The following is an 18,909-nucleotide window of genomic DNA, read 5'->3' as shown; positions in this document are numbered from 1 at the left end:
ATGGATAAAATGACTTCTCTTGGAGTTTCTTGTGCACACATATATAAATATATTTGCTGAAGATGGTTTGTTGTATTTTTTGTGGCTGTTTGGCGGCACTCCTTAGCACACCAGAAGAGTTGTAAAAGTTTCTGACACTGAAAGAAAATCTCGACTGTGAGAATATGGCCACATTATTTCACAAACTGTTCAACTCTTCTATTTGTTCAGAATCTTCTGCGTTCGTCTTTTTTTTTCTTTTTCACTGAAATTCCAAAGAACTGCAATAATTTTCAACTCTCAGCGATAAATTCATTCACACTGATACACTTCAAGAGACTCTCAGAAGAGTGGATTCGGTGAAAAAGTGACCTTCAGGGGGAAAATGAAGAGAGAGATGAAGGAGCAAAATAGACGTATTTTATGAAGTTTGTGATTTTGGGAGAAGATAAAGTGTGAGACACATAAAATTTCGCCCAGAGAAACTATCGTAGACAGAGCATGGTATTGTGTAACCGTCAAGCAAATTTTCTTATCAACATCCAAGCGTAAACTGATGTGTAAATAATAAAAGTGAAGTCGTAAAGTTTATTTTACCATGCACACCGCATTTCAGTCGGACGATGAAGGGATTTCCTATTGCTCCTTTTCCCAGGCACTTCGCTTGGAGTAAAGCCTCGAACACACACAAAGCGAATTCTCACTGTTTATAAGCATGAAATGTCGCAGTTTCTAAATTAAAAACTATTTATTGATATAGGTTTGCAAATCTTAATTGGATTACAAACAGGATTGGCGTCTTTTTCCCTTGAAAAGTTGTGGTAGACTAAAAACTCAATTTATTACCCAGTCAGATTTAGCTCTTTATTCCATGCCTACTAATTTAAACATCCCTTAAACACATTTTCAACAATTTTACAAAAGGTTTTTAATAAGCAAATTTCTTGTGCTTAGTAGTGCTGATACTCAACCGTGTTTTAAGAATGGCGGGATGATTTTATTGCAGAAAATTGTTTAGATTGATAAATGTGACAACTCATACGAAATTAACGAGCTATTAGTGTTTTGTCTAAATTAAAAGAGAAATACGATGAAATCCCAATTCATAATTCGTTCCCACAGAGATATCTTTGCTTATGCATAAAAAGTAAGTGGAATAACTTGATTGTAGAATTTGAATTTCTGTCCAAGTGATCCTCCAGAGACCAGGAAGATCTTGTTAGATAATATTTGCAAGGTTGTACCGCGCGTATGATGAACACTTTGTGATCATCTCCAATGCGCCTCTCGATGATGATGATGAGAAAAATGCGCGTCTGAAATGATGGGAATAAGATGCAGTGATTGGGGCCTTCTGTATGGTTGTATACCAGGAATTGATGTTCAATCATAAAGTGGTTCAACAAGAAGATTGTCTCTTCATTGCTAAAATGCCGCCTTGAACTTCATTCCAGCCAGCATTCTCGCCTTTGAGAGTTGCGCGAGGAGGAAGTTTGTGTGATCGCACGGTGATCATCTTCAATGGTTTGGTGGCAGATGAGGAGGAAATTCTCCACAATCGCGCTCCTCTGCCGCGCACTGGTGTGACGACAGAATTCAACAGTGCGCGCGGCTTAATCAGGCAGCCAAGAGTCAGGTTCATGGTTAGTTTTATTCACGTTTTTTTCCTTCCTTTTACACTCTCTGGGTGTCTCCTCTATTTTTACAGGCATTTAACATCTCGCAACAATCTCTCGCATACACGATCTCTTTGCTCTTTTTGTTACTAACATTTTATTATGTATTATCTTGTGGTGCGCAAACACACTCAGAGAGAGAGAGGGACCCTCTATTTATTCACTCGTCTTTTTATCCATCCAGTGTGGGTTGGAGGCTCACACAACTTGTAATTTTTTTCTACACTTTTAACTTCTTTAATACCATCGAATCTTGTACTATATTCTGTGATGGTTTTCTGCCTGTGCCTTCATGAGATCAGTCGCATGGGTGTTAGATAGAGAGAGAGAGAGAGAGAGAGAGAGAGATAGAGAAAGAGAGAGAGAATGAGATGATAATGTGAAAAAGGCCGACATGGAGAAGTTGTTTTCTTTTTTTCTCTCCACTTTGTATTTCTGCTGTATTCTCCATGAGTGGATACTATACAAAAATTCCATGCAAACGCACTAAATGATGAATTCAGTGAATCAGATGATGGAAGAGGGATGGGAAGATGAGAAATCCAAGCACAGAGAGAAAAGTATTCAAGCTTTTGCATGTATGTATGTGTCCGACAGAAGAAATATCCAACATGAAGGAGAAGAGAGAGAAGATCAGTGGAAAAAAGTTGAAGGCTCCACATTCCTCAAGTTCAATTATGTTACCTTGTTTGAGAAGACAACACAGAGGCTTAAATATCCATGCGACGCGGGGAATATCACTGAGAGAAGTTTTGCCTTTTGAATTTTTGTTGATCATGCGAGAGGATCGTTTGTGTGATCACTCAGAGGCGCGCGATCCTTATTTAGAAGTTGTGTGTTCATTTTTATTAGCATTTTGAAGATTGGCACATTCGCGATCGATTGCAGAGAGGGAAAAGGGTGGCGATAGAATTCTTCTCAACGAAGATCACTTGATCTTGTTGAGTCAGAGAACAAGAGGAATTTCTCACTCTGGACTACACAGTAAAACATACATCTCGGAATGGGTTGAGGAATAAGGAGAGAAGAGGAGAAGAAAGATGAGGAGAAGAGGGAGAATATGAACAATTCTTGGAATAGTCGTGCCTCGATGATCTTCATTTATGTCAAAATATCATCTTTCGTCTTCTGGACTCTCTCTCTCTCCCTCGCTCTCTCTCTCTCTCTTGCTGCGATCGCGCCTGAGAATACCAGACAAAGTACAAGTGTGAGATGGAGTAGAAAACCGGTCCATTTGTACGCTCATGAATACGTGAACTTTTCAAGTTTTATGCTCACTCATCTCCTCGGCCTATTGGAAAAATTGTACAACTCAATTCCAGTTGCTGGCCAGTGGAGGAGCGACCAAATACAACACTTCCAAGCTGATCGGTTGGGCATGGAAGTGTTCTCTGGGTGGAAAAGGCACATAAGCATACCAATGCGACCTTGAATCTGATTCCAATGTGTGTTTTGTCGGGGTGTATATAGTATTTTGTATGTTTGGAAAAAGAATTTCATCCAGTCAACCGGCCGTCACACGACCAAACTGAGACCGGGACGTGACGGCACGAGGAAAGGTGGAACAAGACACGGAGAACATTAACATTTACACAACAAACTTGGCTCTCCTCATGTATATTTTTCGGGGGACGACACACAATTAAAATGGAGATTTATACCACTGATATTATACATTTTTCATTAAGCACCGAACCAACCTTTGCGTCAGAGGCGCACACACACACACACACACACACACTAATATGGGGACGAGTTAAGGTATCCAGCAATCTGATATATTCACACATTTTGTGTACGAATTCTATAGTAAAATCCATGGTGAGCACTGGCGTAAATAAGCCGGAACTGCATATTAAGGACTCCAAAATTAGGACAGAAAAGCTAAGTGAGAGACTATTAATCAGAAGGGAGTAAATTTGGGAGGAAATATATTTTCTATTAATTCCTGTGTTGAATGGAAATTCTGTTTTATAAGTCTGTGATTTCATCCAAAAGAAATTTTTCTGAGTTTCATATAAAGAACTCTACTTATTGAAGATTTCTCGGATGGGCATTAAGTATTTAAATTAATATAGTATACTTTGATGTACGTGAAATAATTTAATTTTAATAACTCGGTATCAAAATATTGATTTTACAATTTCGCTAATGAGTGTTTCGAATAGAAAAAAATTTAAGAGGTAATGTTTAATTTAATTTGAATGTCACAATAATAGTTTGTTGAAATTTACTAAGGCTTTTACTTACATATATCAGAATTGAGATCAATATAAACGGTGTAACTATTTGCACGGTACGCCAATGATGATGTGCCACAAGAGTTCCATTCCGATCTCAACACGCAAAGTTTTCCGTGATGTGGAAAAATTTAACGAAAAATGCGGCTAATTTATGGGCTGTTTTTAGTCGCAATTCATCACGCTTTGGGGTCTTTAAGACCTGCCAAAAGGGCGCTGTAAAGATAACGAAGAGTTTGTTTCCGAATCTTTAAACAAAAAATCCAGAAAAGTTCAGAGGAGAAGACGAAAAAACCCACTGATTAGAGACAAGTTTCAGAGGAGGTTCTCAAAAATCCGGTAAATCCGGAAAGTGGATCCTCCTTGGTCATATCTTCCCAATTAAACTTTCTTATCTCTCCACGACGTGGAGAAGGAGAAAGACGAAAACCCGTCATTCAACACGCCGCACATCTCTCGATATCTCTCTAACAAGCACAGCTTGCCAGTGCCTGGTTTCATATCCAGTAATTCTCTCTGTCGGCAGGAAAAAAAGCCACGCTATACATCTCTTTGGCAGGCACACTAGCGTTACTGCTCACTGTATTTGCAAAACCGTGACATTGAACGTTGATTTTGAATAATTTGTCTTTTGCGAATGATATTTAAATATGAATGATGTGTTCAATACGAATGTATGACTTTTTTTTTAGTCAGCACCACTGCGGTGAACCTCATATTTGACTCACATTATTTATGTGGCAGACAGTGAGTAATTTTTACAGCAAACACCATTAATGCAAATTAACATGGTTTTTCACTCACATCATTTTCATTGACGTGGTGAAAAATTTTCGGAAATTTGCACGATATAGCCATTGATTCTCACCTGTTGAATGGTTATAATTGGCTTTAGATGGAAATTTTTGAATTTTTTACACACGTGAAAATGATCTGGCAAAGACAGTGCGCAACTCAAAGTTGGGTTTATTTAATTGACTTGACTTCTCAAACTTGAAGCAGACAGTTTTTACAATGTTTTATTGAACTTGTATTTTTATGCGTGTGTGCTTTTTAACGCATTTTTCTTAAATAATTATCTCATATCCCATTGACCTAATGTTTCAGAGTAGATTTCCATGCTTAATATTTGGAAATCTGAGAATATTGTAGGAAGACACACTTTTATATAGAAGAGGAATTTAAAAAATAGGGAAATGTGCAAAAGGTGTATAATTTTACTTGGTTGTGATTGCTAAATTTTAAGAGAATCCTTGCAGTTTTTTATATAATACATTCTCTGTTGAGAGAGAGAGAGCAAAATTGTATGAAAGAACGCAATTTCTAAAACGAGTGAATTTAATTCTTCCATCATGCTAAGAGGCTTTAAGTGAAGAATGGTATTTTTCACCTCAGCATTTATGAGTCTATAAATGTACTACTAAGCGTGTTTTTTACTACGAGCTATTCTTTAGCAAATTAAGTCGTTAGGGTGATGTGGGGAGAATAAATTCGAGACATGGGTCACCTTATCAGGTGTGTGTGCTTGCGTGTGAGGTGAAATTGGTAAAAATAGGGGAAAAGGATCACCGAAAAATTGATTGAGGGGTGTTGGGAGAGAAACCTTGCCTTAATGTCATGGTCAATCTCGGTCGGTCACTGAAAGCATGTGGAATTTCGGCGTGCGCTGTTGACGAAGGAAAATGTTGAAGTTGACCTGACTATAATTTAATCTTTGGATTTGATATAAACAGTGACGTCAGCTTTAGTTTTTGTTCGCAAACTCTGCAGTCTCGAGGTGAAAATAGAGAAATAAAACTCTAATGGGTATAAATGTTTTTGTTCATTCTCTATTCAGAAAGCTCTTCATAGTATAATTAATTGTTCACTTAATTGATACAAGAATTCCGCCTTTTTATTGGTGGGAGAGTTTTTCAGCAAAATCCAGAGGCAAGTGAGGCGAGTTGAGTCTCTTGTTCGGCTGGTGTGTGCTTTTTTGCAGAATTCTCGCGATTCTAATTTTATTTTGTCACCATCTAAACGAGTCGAGCAAGAATTTTATTGTTATTCCACCAGAATGAATATAATGTTTAAATTTACCTGCAAGGAAAAACATCTACTCGATGACTTTTACACCCAGTTGACTTACAATGCAGACTCGTGTGGATATATTGAGAAGTATACGTACTAAAGAGGCACTGAGAAAAGTGCCAGTGAGACGAGAGGCAAAAAATGGGCAATTTTAAAAGTCTAATTTGCGTTCTTTCGTCTCCTCTTGGGGCCTGATTTCTGGTGGTGTGAGGAATGAATGAAAAGTGGAGAAATAAGAGAGACACAAACAATGAATAAGATTATTTTGACTGAAATCACGTTCCGTAACACGTACTTCTTGTACAAATTTTTACACACATTCTTCTATGGCTTGCATTTCATTGCATACTATTATATCGGCGGATTAATTCAACTATTAGCACCCAGAAATAGTTGATGGATTGCGTTGAAAGGAAAATAATACTTTAATTGACCATTCACGTTAGCTTTTTTTCCATTGATTTCCACTTTGGGGGCGTACATATGTGTACAATGCAATTTATTGACCGTGCAGGAGAAAAAATGAGTAGTGAATGAAGAAATTATATTAGAAACATTGAAAAGGAAATTGTTTACCTTTTCTTCGTGTTCTTCCTCCAGCCACAACATTATGTACATAAATTTCTGTATACACCACTTTATTTAAAGACCAATGATTTATTTGCAATTCAATGAATTTGGTTTAGAAATTGAAATTTTATTGCACGATCTTATTTATGGAGCACAGCCGCGAAGTTGAGAGATACTATAAGAGAAGATTCACTTTACATGGATTTTTTTCTTATGTGTGTGCTTTTGTTTGCTCGGGCTTTTTGCGAGATATAATTTAGCAAATCTCCAATGGAAATACTTTGTTAAGACTAGAGTAGTGGAATATTCAGAATTTTTTTCAACGTTTTTGCGTTTAGTATTCGCATAGTATAAATACTTAATTTTCCCGAAAAGGTATTCGCGAGTTTGTTATTTGCAAACTGTCGCGTTTGGCTATTTATCACGTTTACACGAAGAAGAAACGTTGGAGCCTTGAATTTTTCAGGAATCTACCTTTATATTATCTTCAGGGTTTTATGACAAAACTGTCCTAATCGCTCCAATATAGTCTGAAATAGTCTCTTTTATAATCTTTATCCTAACAGCCGTGCTTCTGTAAAATTCTCGAAACACATTTTTTCTGTAATGGTGGGAAAAACCAAAGGGATTTCTTCGTTAGCCTATGAGATGTGAATTCAAGTTTAAGTATGGGATCGTAATTGCTGGTGAGGATGGTCACATGAGAATAGAAGAGGCAGTAATTTTCCAACTGTTCCTTTGGTTGTCAACATCTGGCAATTTTGTAAAAATTCCAACACCTCTGTGCAAACTCCACGTTTTTATACTTATTTGAAGTACCGAAAAAACACAATTCTTTGCAGTTTTCGAACTGTCCCTATGTAATAAGTTGTAGCAGTAAAAATATGTAAAGAACCCGTGGGGAGTACAGTTTATAAATAACTTAATATTTCACAGTGCGATGGCGTCAAAACACACACACGGGTTCTTCGTATATTAACGATTATCAGTTACCTGAATCATTTATGAGGGTGCAAGGATATTTAATGAGATATTCTGAATTTTACCTGAAGTATAAATTGAAGGATGTATGGAAAAAGCAATGCTAGCAACTTATTCCAAGAATATGCCAAGAATTCATGAAATGCCCATTTAGCAATCTCATATGAAGCAGAGAAATAGATGACAATTAAGAAAGAAATTCGTTATATGCATACCACGAAAGAGTATTGGTATCTAACACTTCATTGTATGTTATTTAAATTATACTTACCAGATCAAACATTGTCCCTAAATTCTAGTTTTCAGTCCTGCAATAAACCTTTGTATTCCAAATCTATTCCTTATCTTTATGTGTGAAACCTACATGAGATGCCTTTTGCAACTCTGCAACCCAAATGCTGGGCTCCACAGTGGGAAGCACAACAAATGGTCACCAGATGAGAATTGTGTGCTTTTCATTTGCCTGCATGACGTCACCAGAGGGCACAATTAACGGATTAAAACAGTGTGAGACACTTAAGTAGCTCGTTTGTTTATTTGGTGTTCGCATATGTAAGAAAAAAAAACAGGGCAAATCCTAAACAGAAAGCAGATAGTATGCACAATTCGTCTCTTATCTCTCAGCTGTTGAATCCATCGCTCCCATAATATGCTCACTCTGGTGCTGTTATCGCAAAATGGAGAAGTTCAATACTTTGCTTTTATTTGTACACTCGTTATTTCTCGCCTCCGAGTAATGTTTTCGCTTTTCTGATGTGTATAGGGAAAAATACTCGCCGGCATCACTATCATTTATTGTTGATCACGCTGTAATTCCTCGTTCATCACTCACTTTGGCTAGACTCATCATTTTTCCACTACGACGAGGGGAGGCGGAATATATTGATGGAATAGGCAAGAATCATTGAGGAATGTAGGAGTATCAATTTAATGTCTTGCCCTGAAGCTTGCACTTTGATTCATACTCTTCCTTAACTCCCGCGGCGAGTTATCTTAGGAATTACTGTATGAAAATCGCTCAGACTGTAATGAGTGGAATGTATTCTTTTGATTAGTATCAGTAGACTAAAGAAGAATTATTGCTTTTTGTACACAAAAATTTTTGGTGAAAATTCAAAACTCACTGGCTGAATTTCATTAAAATTCCTCTTCTTGGTTTTACTTCGTAGTTCGTTTTGTATGGGAGTTTGTTAAGAGATTCCTCCCCGAATCACGAGTTGAAACTCCGGCGATTCTGGCGGTGTTCGAGGCAATGTGTGCGCACATACACAGGCCTCCGTGCCCCACCACGAATAGTGTTGTCCATTGCGAGATTCCCCCACATTGAGGTGCAGCACGTCGGGTCACATACTCGTGTTCGCGGCGCGGAGTAGTTGTGTGTGCGATGTGTAGTAAAATTGTGTAGTAATTCATTACAATTCCTCTCGACAGTGCTGTCGTCTCGTTTTGGCATGCGCGAGTATCCGCACTTGGGCTGGGCGCTTTCAACTGAGCTGAGACACACTTGGAGTGAGAGAGACGGCGCTTTGCAACTCTGTGAGTCTATTGTGTATATTTTTCCGTTTGGATTCACACAACTCGTCGCATTTTGTACAGAGCTCTCGAGTCTCTCAGTCAGGCACAGTCACTTGGCCCAGGCAGTTGTGTTGTGTGTCCTCAGTTGGTGGAATTTTTATACTTTTCAACAGTGTGAGGAGAAGGAATTTTCTGTTCTGAGAAAAGAAATCTTACCAAGGAGGAGAAAGACTATTATCATGGTGATTGTGTGAGAATTTTTTGCTGGATGGAAAATTGTGCTTTGAATTTCATTCTGCATTTAACCCTAAACTCACGCATATTCTCTCAATTGGAGAGGCGCGCAAAGGACGTTTTTTATAGCTTGTGAGAAGTCGTTGAGTAAAATTTTCACACTCATCGAATCGTGTGGACTGCTGCAACCGGGAGAACTTTTCCGAGGCTGACACAAGTGCATCGAGACAGGCGGGAACGTGATTGACATTTTTCCGGTAAATTGCATCATATTTCTCTATATTATAATGCCTTCCCTCATTGATACCTTATCAATGTTCACTTGTTGAGCTCGACAAGCGCATTCATCTACACTTATGCACTTTTCCGACCGAGATTATTGTCCCCCTCGCGACACTAATTCTGCAGATTCTCCTCCCAGTGAGTCTAGCTGGGACGTTGTGTATAAAAAGTAGGTGTGCGTGTGTGGAAAAAAGCTATTTTGATGTGTATGTGTGAAATTGTTAATTGAGTCAACGACAAACAGTTTAATTGGTGCAAACAAGAAATTGATTAATTAATGTTTTTAGCCTTTTTCCCTCACTCTGTGGGTCTCTTCTTTATGAAAGCAAAAACCGAGATGGAGATATGACATTTTTCACTGGTCAACAATGCGACTGGCTCTCTTTTGGTCGTCTCTCTCGTTTTTTTTTTCCTTGTGATCCCGGAGTGAGGAAGAGTATTTTTTTCGACACATGTTTATTCTTTTTATTTATAAATTTAAATGTGTGTATGTAAATTGATGCGCGAGAGAAGAATTCTTTTGGCGAGAGATGGGAATAGAGGAAAAAAAATGTGCTGTGTGGACTTAAGTGTATGAGAATGTCTATAAAATACTGTAAATATTTATATATTAAGCGTTCGCGAAATTCTCATTTCAATTTTTTTTAATACACTTCACGAAATTATATAATTCCACGGGAGAAGTTTTGATCTTGAAAGAGGGGAAGAAATAGAGAGAGAGAGACAGAGTGATCGATTCCTTGTGGAATGGAGCGCGCGCGCGACGTGATGAAAAACACGAAAATAGGAAATTGGTGAATGTTTGGGATCGACAGGGGAGCGCGCGGAAGATGGAACATGTAGGAAACTGGTGTGAGAGATTAGTGATGTGCTGAGAATTAATGGAATTTTACACCAAAGTTTCTTCCACTTTTTCCCTCATTCGCCTTCTCGCACTTCTCACCAATCGAGCCAAAGCTTCCAGCCATGATATGTATAATATACATAAGAAAAGAACACTGAAATTCCTCCATTGGATGAGTTTTGTATTTTACACTTCAGTCAGAACGACAAGATTTTTACATTTGAAAATGTAATCTTTATCAGAGTGTATTTGCATGAGAATTGTAAATCCTTGTCCAAATTCTCTTTAGATAAGTCATTTGAAGATCTGTTGGAATTTGAATTTTGACGCGTGATGAAGTACGAACACGCCCGAATTGATTGACCGAAGGCAGAAATGCGGTGTGTAAACAGTGGAGTAATTGGTTGGCTTTACGGCGCAATATGTTTCCAAAATTCTATGTAGATCTACGTGAAAATGAGGGGAAAACGAGAATGGAAAATTGAATGGGAAGACTGAAAATGCGATGAAAGCGAGTGAGATAGTGTGGAAGGAGGAAGAGTGTTGTATACAAATGTGAGAGTGAAAAGGCCTGGTGAGTCTCAATCAGAGTTTATCTTTGCCACCCTCGCGCCCCAATTCAGCCCCCTCGACTCGCGGGTGTTGCTGGTGGAGAGCCGGTCAGCTATACAAGCATGGGTGGAATTGTGAGCAATCTCCGGATGAATGTGTGTTGGAGCTCGTGAGCTCGTCATCGTTTATCGTGGGGCAGTCGTCAAGCGGAGCAGAGCGTTATTTTTAGAATCTTGTACTTCTCCCCGTTTTTCTTTGTCGTAAGTGTTGTGATTTTCTTCATCGTGTTGTGTATACCCGACTCTTTTTTGCCTGTGCCTCGTCATTTTATTTATTTTATATTATTTGCACAATGTACACACTTTAGTCCGCCCCTCCCCGCCTCGTTTCTCGTTCATTAACTAAAAGTTTACAATAGTGTCTTGTTGTCGTTTTTTTTCTTCTCCACTTTTTCTCGTTCTTCCATCGCGCGTATCTGGTGTATATCTCTCTTTATATTAGATTTACTTCTTTGATTCAAGCTCACCAATAGTGGAAGGCATAATGATCAGTTTGCCACATTTGATTCTATACAACATATATCGACTGGCGAAGTCGGTGGGGATTAAAGTGTGGAAGATTAATAAGAAAATCCAATTTACGTTCAACTGTGAGATTCCTGTATAACCCAGAATTACTTGATCTTTTTTTTCTTATTAATTAAATCAACGTAAATTTATTTTGTATGCTTTTTCTGCTGATCTCTTCTATTTTCCTTCCTCCATTTCGCCTTCTTCACGATGTTTGTGTACTCTCTGCTCCGAAGGAGTTTAATGATTTAAACACTTTTCCCTCTATTCTCCGCTCTATCCCACTGTGTGCACTGATAAAGCTCCGCTACACAAGCAAGCTGATTTTTTGTTCACTGTGTAAAATGTATACCACGAAAGACAGAGATTGTAGAATAAGCATTGAAGACAAAATAACCATGCATTTTCTTCTATGCCAAATATAAAGCTTTCATACTATGTCTTATCAATTTTGTCAGAGTTATACAATACAATTAGTATGAAATGAGGGAGAAAAGAGAGTAGATTTGTGGGCCACGAACTTACAGGAAAATCATCATTTATCGTAGTGCTAAAGTGCGGAATGGTTGAGATGAGCACACAAAAAAGATTATATTGTGTTTATGTGTTAAAGTTCACTCTCGTGCTTTTTTGTGTTCTCTCTCCTCTTTTCTTTTAAATACAATACACAACGAGCGATAGACAAAAAGTGGCATAAATATTTGTGAATAATATTATGGTAATATTTTTCTGTAAATCCACCAATCGTTTCTCGTATCACACATGAAAAACTCACACTATGGGTGTTATTATATAAAAAAATTGCTGGACAAAAAGAGGGAGCAAAATGGTAAAATAGCAATTTAGTCACAAATTAAGTAACTTCCAGTATAGAAACCAGTTCCTAAATAATCCAATACACACGCTCAGCCACACTTCATGTTGCTCACATTTCGCCAACTGCATCAATACTGACCGTAAGTGGAAGTTTTTAAAAAATGAAAATTGACGATCGAATGCGTGGGAGTTTTGTAAAGTGGAGATAAAATTGAAAATTTCAGACAAATCCGAGGAAATGATTAAAATAAAGTGTAAGTTAATGAAGTACTAAATGGGTTGCAAAGCGATTTGGTATTAAAATAGTCGAGCGACGTGCAGAGATGCTCGAACAACAAAAAAGACCTTCCATGGCGTTTCTCTTGTTCTTTGCTCTTAAATTTATATTCTCTTCCATTGTTATCCAACTAAATTCAGTGGTTGCAGGGGTTTTGAGCTTTACTGTGAAGCCTGTAAATACTAGTTTTATTACTTTCAAATGCTTTGAGAGCAAAACTTTTTCTGCAGTAGCACTGAAAGTGATTAAAAATGTAATATTGCACTTTTAGAACTTTATATAGTTTATTCACAAAAATATCCACATCACGTCGTTCTCATTATATGTACATATTTTCGTCACAGTGCGGCACACACAACAGCAAGCTTCTACATATGAGTGAGTGAAAAAGACTTTTATTAAAATTCTCTGGTGTTTCGATAAAAAGAGTCAAAATCGCGTTGGTGTGCGCATTGAAAAGCTTTGCAATTCCAACATAAACAGTCACTTTGTTCTATATCAAGGGCATACATAAAACCACCCACTCAATTGGACGATTACGATAGTCGCTGTATCGTAAATTTAATTTCATATTGATGCAGAGTGGGAGGGGCGGTGAAGTAGAGAAATAGTTGGCGAATTAATTAATTGACAAACTGGCAAAACATGCAATTTTATTTCATGACTAATTTATACCCACACGTATGATTTTTCACAGTGATGTGATTATTTAGTTGAGATAGCACTATATGATGATGTTTTTCTGTGACAAATATATTGCTCAATTTTAAACTTATAAAATGAGGAAAACTAGTTTAAATCCTGTCATTTTGGTAAAATGACAAAATTCCATGACTTTTCTGTTAACGCTGAAAATATCTGCATTTCTTGCTGTCTCAGACAGATTTTTTCACATTAAAGAGTCACATTGTGACGCAGATTATATTACTCATTTTCGTCAAATGTAGCAAATTAATTTCGCTGTCTCATCTTCTCATATTCCATAAATTATTTCACACTCTTGTGTATTTTTTGTGCCCTTATTTTTTTTTTAACTGCAAACATATGTCTTTTTTCTGCAACAACTTTACGAGCAGTATTTAGCGATCGTATATTTGCAGAAAAACGTTTCTGCATGCTTTTTTACTATATCTCACCGCCTGAATTTATCACCATGACTCATTTTCATTAATACTGTTGGAGTTTTTTTTTGTAACTCCTGTCAGATGAATGTGGTGAAAAGTGTTCCCTTTTGCGCGAGACGATATCAATTTATAATGCTCATGTATCAAAGCGTGATTAATGCAAGTCGAAGAGTTCGTATGATTTTTCTCCACATCCCACAAATTCAGCGAATGTGTCATTGCACTCAGCTACATTTTGCTGCTTGGTGTTTCCATGTGACTTGTGGCAAATGATAAAAAATGCAGAATTTGAGAGGAGACACAAGAGACTTTTGCATTTGACTATAAATAGAGAATTAATTACGTCAAGATTGAATTTTAAAATATCCTCTATGGTGTGTGTGTACATATATGCAATAGAATTGTTAATGCTTATAATAGCAAAATTGTCTGAATAACTCTTTTGTGTGCCGCAATGGTGGCGTTCAGAAATGAGTGGGACGAGAGCTGAAATAGAGACAGAGAGAGGGAGTTTTCGGAGGTGGACAAGAATGAGGGGGTCAAGAGTTGTGTACAGCATTTTATATGCAATTATTGGAAACACGTAAAACAATAATTAATTGGATATGCTAAACAAAGTATTTCTTGCATTTTTACATTCTTCACGCTATAAAGCCTCAAAAATTGATTACCACCGTTGAGATATGTTTGTACGGGTCTTTGGTGTTGCGACTAAAATGCACAACATCTGAAATTAGAACGATATAAGCAAAAATAGAATGGGTGTTGTTTGTTTAAAACAGAAAACTTTGATTTTCTGATATGATAAATTTGATCGGAGAAAATTAAGAGGTGAAACTCTTAATTCAATTAATACTTTCATTGGAGATAGAATTGCAATTTGGGAGTATATCTCTGCTTAATTTGTTTAAACGGTGTGGAAGAGCCAGATATTACCACTAGTAATTCTGTTTTAAGGAACTGTATGTGATCGATTTATTGGCCTCAGTGACTCATTTTTGGGAATCGACATCTGCTGTAATAATTACAAGTTTACCGCCTCTTAACGAATCGAGTAGAAATTCCTGTTGATGTGGCGGGAATGTGAGGATTTCTTTTTGGATTGGGTATTGAGCGTATAAATTGAGCGAAAGATTAGTAATTTTGGTTTTACGATCGTTTGGCCACGATTGCGATTATTTTTGAGGACACACATTTGTCTCTTCGGCATGAGGTTTCTCTCACTGCTTGCCGGGTTAATGCACTCGTCAAGTGGTCGTTTCACTGTGCAATTCACTTTTGTGCACGTTCGTCGAGGGCAACAGAGCTTAGGAAGAGAGAGAGAGAAGTCATAGTGAGATTTTTGCTCTGGGGCGAAGGCACGAGCAAAAGGTCTTTTTTGGGGAGGGGAAAATGGCTTACTGAACGATGGATGATGTCGCATGAGGTAGAAAATAATCATTGGGTCATATGATGAAAATGAGTGAATTAGGGACTGTGCCAAAAGTGCTTGAAGAAATCACAGCGAATTATCGCAATGTGGATCTTTCACTCTGTTGAGAAAATTCTACATATAGTAAATTCCTTGTATTGTTCTCTTGACTTTTATGTATATTCGCAGTCAAGAAAATTCGAATGTCAGCAAAATGAGAATTGATGAATTTGGTGTAAATTTTACACATTTTCCTAGGAATGCAAATGTTAGCAATTCTTCACATGAGAGGGAAATTATTATTTAATTTTCCCACTTTGAGAATAGAGTGAGAGACACAGAAGAATCGCGCGCAATAGTAAAATTCTATTTCTGCATTGAATTTGACGTGAAAGAGGAGTGAAGTGAGAGGATGAAAATGAGTGTACATATAGTTTGTATATGTGAATTTATTATTATTTAAATGTTGGCTCACTCTGCAAAACGCCAGACAATGAATTATTAACGATTTTCATGATCTCTCCCTCTGTTCTTCCCTCTTCCTCTAAGCCATGGGGCATGTGTGTAATAGTATTTTGCTGCTATTCTTGCCGATGGTTGGAGAGACGAAAGAAGAAAATTCTCAACTAAATTAACATCGTAATCACGCGGCAGAACGGCTGATGGATTTGTTGTTTGTTGCTCAATTGAAGTTTCTTCATACTATACAACAAATTTGTGAGTAAGATTGAGCCTCCGCATCTTGTAATTCTCTTTTATGTGCGACTCTCTGTGTATGTGGAAAAATAGGCAATATCGATCACTTTCGTCTCACATCTTGCGGCGCGATTTCGCGGATATTATGTATACATATAGTACATATTCTAATGCGATGCTAAAGTATGTAGACGGAGAAGGAAAATCGCCCAATTGTGTGTATGAGTGTGTAAAGTTGTAAAAGCCCAGAGAATCTTTCCGCTTGTCGCATTGTAATTGTTTTGTACTCGCGCGCAAGTGAAATTAGAATTTAGCCAACAGACTGTGAAGGAATGTACACTCGCTACGGTTTATTATTATAAACAGAAGTATATGAGGGTAGTATAGCAACAGCATCACCAATCCTTCGCAAAGCAACACAATTTCAAATGCAGATGATACAAAATGGAAAACTGATTGTTGTGTATTGTATGTTGCTGAGCTGCTCTCTGTGAATTTATTTACTCATGAATTCCATTCTTTTCCCTGGGATTAATTATTCACGAACGAAAAATGTTGGAGTCTATTGAAAATTCAGTGCAATGGAGATGCACTAAGACACACAGTATAGTGTCATTTTGTATGAATGTACGCGCAGAGCTTGCAGTCAGTGAGGGTGAATTAGCATTTCAAATTACAAAATATGTATAGACTATGTAATTTTAAATCTTTCAAATGGAAAATTTTCTCTCTCTCACTCTGAGTTTTTCCTTCAACCCAGAGAACACCTTTTATTTTGACTTGAGAGGAAAACCATTTCCTCAAGATAAGCATCTCTGGGGTATTTTTGAACGATTGTGAGAATTAATGGGTTTCTCACTTCTCAACATTCTCTCGGGCAGCAGTCATTTGCATAAAGAAATGCTTGATTCCGACTATGTCTTATTTTGCCCAATAAAAGTTACTGTCAATTTAAATCTTGACATTTACCAAGGCATTTACTATATGAAACTACACGATTGCGTTTCCACCACATTTTTAAAATACATAAAGGAGTTTTTTCATTCATCGGTATTTCCTCTTATGGACTATGAATCCTGAATCATTTAACTGCATCAGTTTATGCTTCGCGTACTACAAACAATAGGGAATATATTTTACTGATGCGCAAGAAATATATTTTTTGCACTTTAGCTTGCATGATCTTACTCTCGTATTGGAATTAAGTGAAAGAGAAATATGATTTCCATAAACACGCACTGTTATTAAGATAGCTGCTCTGCAATAGAATTGCAATACATTCATGTCGACAATGAATGCTCATTCAGTATAAATCTGCAACTGATGACAAGCATTTTTCACACATTTAATGAATATTCAATAGAAGTGTACACAGGAGAGTAAACGTTGTGTATCTCAGTTTGACTGCACAGCCGGTTCCTGATAGTAAAATGGAGCGTTCAGATTGATTTCCCGCGATCTCCCTCAAGATTGAGTACAACAATATAAATAAGAGTATTATATAATTAGAATAAGGAATGCCATTGACGACACCCTGTTGAAAAATTGAACATGAATGACATTCCGTCGAAGACTGCCAGCGAATTCTTTTCCCTGCCTCTTTGACACTCTGTTCACGTGCATTATTGATATCATGGTTTTTTGTTCTTCAAATTCAAATCCATCACTTCATGCAATACCATGTGTGTTATCAGTGTGCCTGTTTCTCTGACCAAATAGAAATGTGCCAAAAGTGTGAAGCATTTTGGTTAATCAAAGACCTCGAAGAAGGTGACATTCTTGAATTTTTGCTACATACTATTTTAAGATTTATCAAAGAGACGACACGTGATCCATTTTGACTTCAATAACAATAATTGCGGGTAGAGTATCATGAGTGTGAGTGTGCCTCAAGTGATGTGTTTGTGGGTGGAACTTGTGTATGGTAAAAATAGAATGAAAACGCGCGTGTTTTTGCATGTCTCTTCCTCAAAATCACCTCACAATTTGGCACTACACTATGTACACTCTGTGTGGCATTCATTCACGATATCACCCATCTAATGCTATTTTCTGGTATGTTTCTTTCACTCATTGGCTTCTGCCTGTGTGTACTCCTTTTTTTACCACCCGATGTTTTTTCTAGCTAACTCTCTCATGGTATTGTGCGATAATATAATCAAATGAGCACCACCCACTTGCCAATTTGGCAAATTCATATTGTGATTGTCGTCGTTTGCGTCGTCATGGCGAATTTATGTAGTACATAGAGAGAAGGAGAGAGAGAGAGTGATAGCGCGCGAGGTGAATTGGTGACCAGAGTGGCAAGAAAAAAATTCAGTGGGTGGTAGAAAAGCAAGAAAATATGCTTTAGCCTCATCTTAAAGCTCTCCAATCACTTTTACATGCACATCGGCTTTGATGGCTCCTTCCCAACCCACCTTACTTCATCAACCATCCAAAGCAACATTTTAACGTGTGTGCCTATTGATTTTTCCCCGAGACATCTATACTCTAAGGGCTTTTACTGTACGAGATGTGGGGTGTGGAATAAGAGAAATGATACAAGATTTTCCATCCACATTGAAGAGAAGAAACCTCAATATGTACACTAAGTCCGAACCAACAGGAATTTTCGAATATTCAACGAATGATCTTTCTTCTCATAAAAATCTATTTTCTTATATATCAACTTTTATTTGATTAACCGTCAGATTTGAATATGTGTCTGCAAATTGAGAGAATATCCTGCATTTTGGCTTATTCTATCCAATTAATTCAATTGAAAGTATCTATTAAAATTCCACGAATTTTTGGCTGCTGTAGCAGAAGTTTTAGGATGGACCAAATTTGGAAAGTTTTCAGATCGACGGAATGAGTGTGTACGACTTATTTTCTGTTGTGAAGATGGGAGCCTCATTTGGAAGATGTTTTTCCAGGGAGAAAAACATGATAATACTCTCAATAGAAATGGGTTCTTTGGGGGATTTTTCTGTTGTCGTTCAATTGATTGTCCTACTGAGTAAGAGGAGACATATGACGTCCGTTTATATAAACATTGTAATATCATTGAGATTTCTAAGACGATGAGAGT

General features: G+C 37.3%; 1 protein-coding gene across 2 annotated transcripts in view; it reads left to right on the top strand.

Moving 5' to 3' along the window:
- Positions 1-18,909, top strand: part of LOC132261735 (ataxin-1) — a 32,929-nt gene that overhangs the window by 3,468 nt on the left and 10,552 nt on the right. The window contains exons 2-3 of one of the 2 annotated variants that reach the window (XM_059760673.1): positions 8,948-9,052; positions 9,113-9,522. The exons of the other annotated variant lie outside the window; for it this stretch is intronic. The gene's annotated coding sequence lies outside the window, so the exon portion shown is untranslated. The remainder of the gene's footprint in view (positions 1-8,947; positions 9,053-9,112; positions 9,523-18,909) is intronic. 2 annotated transcript variants of the gene reach the window in all.

The sequence above is a fragment of the Phlebotomus argentipes genome, unplaced genomic scaffold (genome assembly GCF_947086385.1).
Source record: "Phlebotomus argentipes unplaced genomic scaffold, Phlebotomus argentipes genome assembly contig_15, whole genome shotgun sequence".
Classification (NCBI taxonomy): Eukaryota; Metazoa; Arthropoda; class Insecta; order Diptera; family Psychodidae; genus Phlebotomus; species Phlebotomus argentipes.
The sequence above is the reverse complement of the archived record's forward strand: the minus strand, read 5'-3'. Positions and strand labels throughout refer to the sequence as shown.